This window comes from Bactrocera oleae, chromosome 4, assembly GCF_042242935.1.
Source record: "Bactrocera oleae isolate idBacOlea1 chromosome 4, idBacOlea1, whole genome shotgun sequence".
NCBI classification, from domain to species: domain Eukaryota; kingdom Metazoa; phylum Arthropoda; class Insecta; order Diptera; family Tephritidae; genus Bactrocera; species Bactrocera oleae.
This window is the reverse complement of record NC_091538.1, coordinates 23,093,036-23,101,636: the sequence shown is the minus strand read 5'-3', so window position 1 is coordinate 23,101,636 and position 8,601 is coordinate 23,093,036. Positions and strand designations below refer to the sequence as shown.

At 34.4% G+C, this 8,601-nt stretch overlaps 1 long non-coding RNA gene across 1 annotated transcript; it reads right to left on the bottom strand.

Annotated features, from left to right (window-relative positions):
• Positions 1-276: 276 nt before the first annotated feature.
• On the bottom strand, positions 277-8,136 carry LOC118682126 (uncharacterized). Its single transcript, XR_004977786.2, has 3 exons — positions 7,414-8,136; positions 1,209-1,436; positions 277-344 (listed from the first exon to the last, which is right to left on the bottom strand). It is a non-coding gene; the product is annotated as an uncharacterized lncRNA (long non-coding RNA).
• Positions 8,137-8,601: the final 465 nt, after the last annotated feature.

The following is an 8,601-nucleotide window of genomic DNA, read 5'->3' as shown; positions in this document are numbered from 1 at the left end:
GAACATTTTATTTCATTAGAGGATGATTTAAGTACAATTTTTTGCTGATGGGATGTAATATATAGTTATGAAACTAAGTGAGTCTATGAACATCAAAATAAATTAATATGATGCCAAATTTGATGTAATCCATTCAAGATTTCGACAAACAATGAAGTTGAACCCATTGTTTGTCCGGAGTCTGATCCAACTTAAAATATAGGATAGTTTATATCTCAATTATGTTAAAAGTGAAAACAATTCATAAATAAAAGTATCCTTCTAAATATATGCATGTGTCTAAAACTTAATTCTTATGGCAAAATGTTGAAAAACTTCGATTGACCTTAAGCATGTGCGTACAACTGCAAAATAATCAATCAACACAAATATTTTCAGTATTCGAGCTAAGTGTATGGCAGCAAAAAATGTAGGTGTTAATGAAATTAATTTCGAGATATAACAATTATTGCCAGGAAATCTGATATCTTTCAAATCAATCGAAATAGTTGTTGATGAAAATGGAAGCATACATTTCCAAACTGATTTTATAAATGGTCAGATATATCTACTGCCACCTAATAATCATCGGTTAAAGAAGCTAACTATTGACGGATTAACCAAAAATATTGATCAACCGAATTAGATTAAAATTGTGTTTATTATTAAAACTTCGAATTTTAATTCAGTGGATTTTTATACCGCTTATAACATTTTTGTATTTGATCATAAATAAAATATTTACTCTATTGAGTACCTTACTATAATATAAATTAATAATACCTTGGCCAGAGCTAAACGTGGCCGAGGTATTCTAATCTCGAACTTAAACGATGCAAGCCATATTTTTGAAACAGTAAAAATAAAATGAAGGGACCGTGAACGTTTCGAACATAAAGAGTCGATACAATCTATTGTATATAAGATTATATGTATGTATGTAAATTTTTGCAGAGTTTTGCTTCTCTTCAGTCTATTCTGTTTTAATCCACTGTGCATAAATACGGTGTCCATAATATTTATCATAGCTTGCGTTAGCACAAACTAAATATCATCTAAACTGCATTTTTGTTAATTACCGTTATCAAAAAAAGGAGAGTTTGTGGTAATGTTTCTTCATATCATTTAGTAAAAAACTAAATGCTTCCCTATTTAAATGAAAATAGCTTATGGCTCTGCAACAAATATTACATACAAGCCATTTAATTGTCAATAAAACTTTGGCTTACTTGGTATTAGAAAGTTCCAATGGATTTGATCAGCCTTAAAAGCGTTGTCGTATATGCAGCATATCCGTTTTGGCTCTACTAATGCCCATTTTAATAGTTATTTACCTTCCTCTATTTATTTCGTGAGCAATAACAGAATTGAGTTGTTTTGATTTTTGTTTAAAAATTTTCATCTTCTTAATTAGCCCTCAAATCTTCACTTAGTTGGCATCACCAATGAAACATCGACTGAAAATAGGTAAGTTCGAAATACTAGAAAAGAATTTGGTTGAAGTTGAACTGCTTTAACTTCAATTCAACTGAGTGGAGTTGAAAACTGTAATAGGGTTAATAGTTTCGATATTTTTTTGCAATAAACTTGAAACCAAGCGGATTTTAATACACCTCACATAGACTTTGTTCAGATCCACGAAATACTTTTATCTGTCTAATTACCTATGTATGTACATACCAATCTTTGTATATAGGCTATGCCAGGAAAATTGAGAAGAATTTGCATTTGAATTTGGCAGATATGAAGAACTTAATTTGATGTTCCCTGCGTTTTATTTACAAATTTTCTCTTCGTTATTATTGACTGCTGCATCATAACCCCACGCATATTTCATGTATTTTTTGTAGCTATTTTGTGTGGTTTACATTATTATCGAGTCTTTGATAATTGCTGTTCAGTTTCACTCCGATCTGCGTATCTTCTAGTCTATTTGAACAATGACGACAGACGGGCGTATGTGCGGCACCACATACATACATATAAATTCACTCGAATGAACTTAGCGCAATGGATCTTAAATGGAAATCACATCAAGGCACACATTACATGTACATACAGATTCGTTCGAAATAATAAGAGCAGCCGAAGCGAATATAAAAATCCATAAATAAAATTTTTCAAAAGTATTATTAAAACTTTTTCGACAAACAGTTGTGCAAGTCTAGAGTTGGTATATATATGAATGATCAGGATGAAGAGACGAGTTGAAATCCAGTTGACTGTCTGTCCGTCCGTCCGTCTGTCCGTCCGTCCGTGCAAGCTGTAACTTGAGTAAAAATTGAGATATCTTTATGAAACTTGGTAGACATGTTTCTTGGTACCGTGAGACGGTTGGTATTGCAGATGGGCGTAATCGGACAAATGCCACGCCCACAAAACGCCATTAATCAAAAACAAATAAATTGCCATAACTAAGCTCCGCAATGAGATACAAGACTGTTATTTGGTACACAGGATCACATTAGGGAGGGGCATCTGCAGGTAAAGTTTTTTTTTTAAGTGGGCGTGGTCCCGCGTCTAATAGGTTCAATGTGCATATCTCCTAAACTGCTAATGCTATAATAACAAAATTCACTGGAAAAAAGAAGGATAGGAACCGCGTTCAAAATTAGACAGTGGGCGTGGCACAGCCCACTTTTAGGCTTTGAGCCCGAAACAACCTCTTCGAAGAAATAATAACAAAATATAAATAGTTATACGACAATTTAATTATTGTGGAGAAATGTACACGACTGCCTTTGCATTAAGTATTACGTTGTTCATACACGATTTTTTATTATTTTGGTATATCTGGAGTACATAGAATCCTCAAGAATGAGGGATCTAAGGAGGAGTCTCTTGCACCTTTTCTCATATTCACCCAGAGATGGTCGATTTGATTAAGGTCCCGCCACCATGCCGACTAGTCTATTATATTAATATTTTTGCTACGAAGCCACTTCTTAGCTTCTTTCAAGATGCGCCTTGGCTCATTATTTTTTTGGTAGATCCATTCCCAATGGCATATCCTCTTCGGCATAAGATATTACCATAATAAATGGTGTCCATAGTTACTGAGCGCATTACTAGAGGCCCAACACTTATCTCAAAAAAAAACCCCGTAACATCAGTGTGAGGCCTCCATGCTTTATACTCTTCGTTGTACTATATTTCGTGTTAACTCACTGATTACAAACCGAACAATCTTTGTCTTATCGGAGCATAGAATCTTGTGTCCACTGGACTACGTGCTTTTAGGTTAGCAGAAATCCACATTTTTCTTATATATTGTGTTGATATTGACCTTTGTAATTAATTTTTTAACTGCCTGGAAGTCGTAAACGTGCCACGTTTTAACGATTCTTGTGCTGAATTCATCCTGCTTATTGGAAGTTTATTTCTGCCTTCTCCTCTTTCAGCAAATTATTTTCGGAGTTTAATATGTATGTATCCGTATGTAATTCTCAAATGCAATTATTTAATAACTTCCCTTTGGTCAGTGTAACAATGTCGAGCTGTTCCCGGTTTTGAAGAATTAACAATAATTTAAACTCCCAACTCGTCCGAATTCGCACTCAGATAAGAATATTAGAATGTAATGAAAATTTGTGTAGCAGAGATCCAAAAATTTAATGTCGAGAACGAATTTGTTCTTATTATACCCTGAACAGGGTATATTAAGTTTGCCACGAAGTTTGTAACACCAAGAAGGAAACGTCGGAGACCCTATAAAATATATACATAAATGAACAGCATGATAAGCTCAGTTGATTTACTCATGTCCATCTGTCTGTCTGTCCGTCCGTCGGTCCGTCTGTATATATGAAAACTAGTCCCTCAGTTTTTATGCTATTGATCTGAAATTTTGCATCTGTCTTTTCCTCACTAAGAAACTGCTCATTTGTCGGAACAGCCGATATCGGACACCATAGCATATACCTGCCATACAGACTAAACAATCGGAAGCAAGTCTTTGTATGGGAAACTTTTTTATTTGATGTAATATCTTCACGAAATTTAGCATGAGTTATTTTCTAAGACAACAATGTAATTTCCGAAGAAATTGTTAGATCGGATCACTATAGTATATAACTGAACGATCGGAATAAAGTGCTTCTATGGAAAACTCTTTCATTTGACGAGGTATCATCACGAAATTTGGCATGGATTATTATTTAGGGCAATAATACAATCTCCGAAGAAATTTTATGGATCGGAGGACTAAAGCACATAGCTGCCATACAAACTGAACGATCGGAATCAAGTGCTTGTATAGAAAACTTTTTTATTTGACGAGGCATCTTCACGGAATCAAGTTATTGTAAGAAACCTTTGTATTTGTAAAGGTTATTATAGCTTCATTGCATTGCACTGCATTCGAAGTTAACGTTTTTTCTTGTTTTTTCGAACAGGTTGTTTCGGTTTTGTATATTTAAAAAACTATAACCTTGTGTGTCGAAAAAAATTTTGAAAAAATATTTTTGCAAAAATTTCATTCATGGATTTCCATGTACGCTTTGGTTGTTCCTATTATTTCGAACACGTCTGTATATACATGTGTATATATGTAGATTTGGATGCATGCGATACTATGAACTACACAAAGTATATACATACAAGTACAAGTATGTATGTATGTACATTCAGTACGACCCACATGCACTCGCCAGAAAAAGTCTGCGTACACGCTTATCTCTTATTTTCTATTGATAAAACAAAATAATTTATCATATTAAGTGATTTATCACTAGTCTTTTGCTTAATCCCATAGCATTTAAAGCAATGAAAATCTGACACCAAAGTTTTATAGACAAATTTACAAAAAATAGTAATTTTGGCAGCGCAGAAAAAGTTTGCGTACAAGTAGTAAAATGGGAATTCCCTACGTAATAACCAATTGCAAAAGTATCGGAAAGTTATAGTTTTACTTGTTTTCGTAAAGGTAGCAATTTCAAAAGATGTAAATTTAGAATATCGAATCTCGCCGAAAAGAAAAGAAATAAGCCACTCTGAAAGGGAAATAATGGTTAAACTTTTCGAAGAAGGAAAAACATAATCTGAAATCGGTCAAATTGTTGGAAGAACACATTCTTTCATACAAAGAGTATTAAAAAAATTACAAACATACCGGAGTTTTTGTATCTCGGCTTGTCCAGGGTGGCCAAAGTACTAGCACAGCCGGAAACTAGTAACGTTTTTTAAAGTGTGAAGCAAGACCTTCGATTGACTGCATCCAAAATCGAAAGTGTTAAGAAAAGTTTTAAGAAATCTCTCTGCACTGACACAATTCGCAAATTTAACAAGTAAGGAAGGGCAAAGTTCGGATGTAACCGAACATTTTATACCCTCGCAAAGTCAAATGGTATACTCGTTTTAGATTTCTTTGTGTATCCTGCCGCCTTGTTCTATGTTGACCGATATTTTCGGTAAAAAGTCAACTATAGGCACTGGGGTCCACATATTTAGTACTTAGGGGCTTGAACAGTTTCGGTTCAATTTAGATATTTTTGGTCACAAGGTGGCATACTTTAAACGTATTATTCACGCAAAGTTTTACGCCGATATAATCATTGTTGCTTGATTTGCATAGTGGAAAGTGGAAGAATCAGATAGAATCTAAAATTGTGTTATATGGGAAGTAAGCGTATTTGTAATTTGGGGGCGGGGTTGTAACCCGATTTCACCCATTTTCACACTTTAGGTAGAAGCGCTAAAAACATTTGCTTTCAGTTAATTTTGTTATAATAGCTTTAGCGGTTTAGGAGATATGCTTATTAAACTTATTAAGGGGCGAAACAACGCCAACTTTAAAAAAAAAATTTAAACTGCAGATACCCTCTCTAATGTGAACCTGTATATAAGAGTCTTGTATCTTGTTGTGGAGCTTAGTTATGGCAATTTATTTGTTTTTGATTAATGGCGTTTTGTGGGCGTGGCAATGGTCCGATTACGCCCATCTGCAATACCAACCGTCTTACGGTACCAAGAAACATGTGTACCAAGTTTCATAAAGATATCTCAATTTTTACTCAAGATACAGCTTGCACAGACGGACGGACGGACGGACAGACAGTCACTCGTCTCTTCATCCTGATCATTTATATATAAGTATATTACCCTATATCTAAATCGATTAGTTTTAGATGATAAAAACAACCGTTAGGTGAACAAAACTATTATACTCTGTAGCAAAAGGTTGAGAGGGTATCAAAAAAAACAGGGCTTCATGGTCAAGTCGCACACCAGAACTTATTCATATCGCTACTCAATAGGTAAGTACATAATGTTTTCGCGAAAGAGCACTTAAATTAGCCCTGGGAATTTTGGAACAAAGTTATTTTTGCCTATGAGAGCAAACTTTGCATCTTTGAAATCAAGGGGCGAATAACACGCGCGGCACTCAATAAGGAAAATTTGATGCATACTGTGAAGAGCGGTGGTGAAGAAGCAATGATATGGAAGTGCATAAAGAGTAATTGTGTGGGCCAAATGGAATATATAGAGTCCACTTCAAACGCCACAAAATTTTAATCCTGAATAGTTGCTATTAGATTCACTGGAACGTAAAATTTGCCAACGCACAATTACCTCAAAGGATATACTCTAGGATGTGCTGCGCGAGGAATGGGCTCACATCCCTTCGACAGAAACCTCCATGCTTGTCTATTCCATGCCAAAACATTTAGCGGAAGTTTTTAAGCGTGGGGATATCCGACTTGATATTAAATTTTAAGAATAATTCGTTTGAAGAATAACTTTATTCGACTTATCTATATACATAAGCATGTATGTATGTACCTTGTACGCAGACTTTTTCTAATGAATTTTCTTTTTATCCGTATGTTTTGTTTTGTTTATATGTTACTGTCGGTTATTTATCACTTTTATTTTCATAAAACTGCATATTTAACGTCCTTTAATGAATATCAAATAAATTGGTTTTAATAAAAAGTATATAAAGTTATTTTTTCCAACAATTTATTTTTGTTGGTACTTTATACGCAGACTTTTTCTGCCCAGTGTAGGTACATATGGCGCCATTGTGCGTATAAGCTAATATAGACTACAGAAAATTAAACAAATATACTCGTAGTTGTATGGGAAAGCCTGGTGCTGCATTAAATACGTACTCGAAAACGGAATATGTATATACGAATTCGATGTTTAGGTGTTTGGTATATTTGTACATACATGTGTACTATACATGCACTTAGCGTCTGGTCCGAGCACACATTTACATTTTTTTTTAATGAAAAGCAAAGCTTTTTTTTTATTTCAAGTAATTTTCATTTGGTACTTTAAGTATTGTTTATAAAATCTTTTCACTTGTTATATTTAGTAAAAAATCATTAGCTGCTAAGAAATACTTTGTAGATAGCAAGTTGCTGTAGTGTAAACATACAAGTACATAAGTACATACTTATGTATGTATAAGTTTCTTGTCAATCTTACTCTAAATCTATTAATCCATAATTTTTTTGTTTCTATTTGCGTTGCTATATTTTACTTGTCTAGCGGGATTTGTGGAATTTGCGAGAGTACCGTTACGTGCATTTACGAAAACTATGTCGCCAGAACAGCGGAATGCGAATAGTGACGACCGACAAAGCTAAAAAGTACAAGATCATCGCAGAATATGGAAAAATCAACACATATGTAATTGCTTGTACATCTACATGTATGTATATGTATAGATGTGAAAATTGACGAAAGCGAAGTTCACAAAACGAGGGCTGAAACACGATTTTTAACAATCAAGTTTACGGTTTACTAACTACAGTCCACAAACCGTTACCACATCTGCAGCGATAGACAGTTGTTCCGCGAATGAGTGGCCAGCCGTAGAACAACGGTTTGTGCACAGCGTTCGGATATCAAAACTACTGTGTACGAACTTAAAGTCGAAGCAACTTTGCTCTCAGTTTACATACATATGTACATAAGTATATCAATGTATCAACATAATTTTATTTGTGGCTATCATTGGAGCTAAAATAGTCATGGAGAGCCATGAGAGATCAAATTAAAAATGAAAAATACACACATTAAATATTACCTTCAATGGCATGCGAGGAGGTTTGGGTGGGAAGAAGGCGTCTTGGAGTCGACAGAAACCAAATAGTTATACACCATAACGTGGATACACAAACAAGAATTGAATTCGTAAATGTTCGAAAGTATACATACATACAGATGTATATCACATATACATATATGTAGATATGTATGTATAAGACTGCCTATGTGAATTCGTTTAAAGATATGGCAAGAGTTTCTTTCTGAGTCCCGCTCCTCATATGGCAATACGAACGAATTTCGTTTTTGCTTAGCGAAGAGCGCGTGTAGGTCGTTTAAAGGCCGTTTACCAGCAAAACTTGCTTCAATACGCCCATATTTTATGCGTTGCTTTATGTGTTTTATATGTATATGTATGTATGTATCTGAGAAGGTAAAGTAAGTAGTTTGCAGAGATCTTCACTTCCAGACAGGAACAGTGACAGTCATTTTTGTCAACGCGCAGAACAAAGTTTCTATCATTTTCTTAAGAGTCTTGTGTAAAAACTGATGTAAAAAAACGTGTGTGTGAGTCTGCATCTCTCTTTAATACATGGGTATTCGGAATTGATTCACTATATATCT